Genomic DNA, 2,175 nt, shown 5'->3' with positions numbered 1-2,175 from the left:
CTCTGTTGTGCCTCGGTACAGTGGAGAGAGACAGGGGCTGTTGTACTCACCCACCGGGCCCTGCGCTTCTGAGGTCTCAGACCCAGCGGCGACGGAACCGGGGGTTACTAATACTTTTCTCTTTTCAGGCTTCCATCCTTTGTCGTCGTTTTTCATTATTATCGCCCGGTCGTTTATTTCCAACTCGTCCGTTGTGGTAGGAAAATCGACGCATTAGAAATAGATAGATAGGTAGGCGTTTCCTCCTAATGGCGCCCGTCTTAAGGCTAAGGTCAAGGATCGTGCCGATAGTCTGAATGGCCGCGAAGACGAAAAAATCGCGGTCGCTAGCGGTCCACCACCTCGGGGTACCTGCTGTCCCCCCGTTGTATATAGGCTTGGCGGCGTAATGGTGGCTCTGCGCTGCTCGACTTCTTTTCCACCGTACTCGTGGGAACAAAAATGATGAATAATTTTCTAAAAATTTTGGTGAGGAGGAGTGCCCGCCTGGCAGATCGCTTCCCGCCAGGTGCAGCTGCTATTAGGGAGGCAAGGGACGTGCCTGTCGTCGAGTCGCGAGTACGCTCGTGCGCGCGCTTGGAGACAGCCTCCGCTTCCTCGAGAGCGCCTCACCAAGCTGTGCCCGAGCGATTCCGCGACGTAAAACGACTTTGCGCACAGCCCCAAGGTTGCGGCCTTCGCGCCGTTCGAGTTTTGTTAACGCGATGCGATAGTAGGAACAGCTTAATAAGGCCTTCACCGGCAATCATCGACCGGGAAGAAGAAATTAGGAATAGGGAATCTAGCACAAAATTAGTATCCGCGATTAGACCCGCGATTAGTTCCGCGAATAGTCCCGCGAAAAACCCCGCGGTAGAAAATAAGATTAGATACGCGAATGTTTCCCAATTAGAACCCCATAGTGTATGTGATCCGGGTTCCTCTTCGCAGCCGCAGCAACAAGCTCCGGCAAGTAGCGTCCCCTTTTCCTCATTTGCGTCCACGGGAGTGAGGATACTGCAGCTGAACATGAGGCGTTCAGTTGTAGTTACGGGTGAGGTGCGTCAGCTTGTCGCCGAAAAGCGACTTGACGTCCTGTTATTGCAGGAGTTGCACGTCAAGAAGCATGGCAAGAGCCACACCTTCGTTGGCTTAGGGAAGAATATGAGGGTAGCTGCTGTATGCTCAGAACGCCCCTGGGCTGCAGTGGCAGTCTGTAACCCTCAATTCCAAATGGTGTTTGTCTCGCAGCTTAGCACGACACATTGCGTCTGTGTGGAAGTGCAGGCTCCCAATTTTTCTTTCTACGTCGCATCGTGCTACTTCCAGTACAGCGACGAGATAGAAAAATACCTCAGACACCTCGAAGTGGTGCTTCATTCGCTGAGGGGGAAGAGATTGTTAGTGGCAGTAGACGCCAATGCTCGGTCGTCACTCTGGGGTCTCCAAGAGACAGACGAAAGAGGTGCGAAATTTGAAGACCTCATCCGAGCATATGGAGTAAACGTGGTGAATGATGTCGGACAGGGACCCACCTTTTGGACGGCAAGAGGTTCGTCTTTCATCGATGTAACCTTGACGTCGTCCTCCATGAACAAATTCATCAATGATTGGAAGGTGAGGCCCGACTGGACGACCAGCGACCACAACGCAGTCGACATCAGATTGAGGGTGCCAAAGGGGTCAGGTGGAGATCGGGGTGCCGCGAACATGAGGTTTGACACTCGTCGGGCTGATTGGGAGCGGTTCTCCGAGAGCTTGACTGATCTTTCAAGATCGAGACTGGAGGTCCTCGATGTCTGTTCTGCGAATAGAGTAGATGAGATGGCGGAGACGTTGGCAGCGGTACTCACCGAAGCCTGTTCCGCGTCGATGCCAAGAAAAAGACGATTTAGGAAGTCCAACCCGTGGTGGACGGTCGAATTAACTATACTCAAAAAGGGAGTATACAGAAAGAGGCGTGCACTCCAGAGAGGGCGGGACAAGCCCACTTACCTTTCTCTGAAGTTGGAATACCGCTCTTCTTTGCGGAAATACGGCAGAGAGGTGAGGAAGGCGAAGCTTGCGAGCTGGCGGAAGTTTGTCACATCGCACGGTAACTCGGAGCCCTGGGGATTCGTTTATAAACTCCAGGCGAGAAAACTCCAAGTTGAGGGGGTGCTCAGCACACTCCGGTGTGGCGAATATTCCACGAAG

The sequence above is a fragment of the Polyergus mexicanus genome, unplaced genomic scaffold (assembly GCF_030449975.1).
Source record: "Polyergus mexicanus isolate NDT 795.1 unplaced genomic scaffold, iyPolMexi1.0 SCAF_85, whole genome shotgun sequence".
NCBI classification, from domain to species: Eukaryota; Metazoa; Arthropoda; class Insecta; order Hymenoptera; family Formicidae; genus Polyergus; species Polyergus mexicanus.
Note: the sequence above shows the minus strand (reverse complement) of the source record.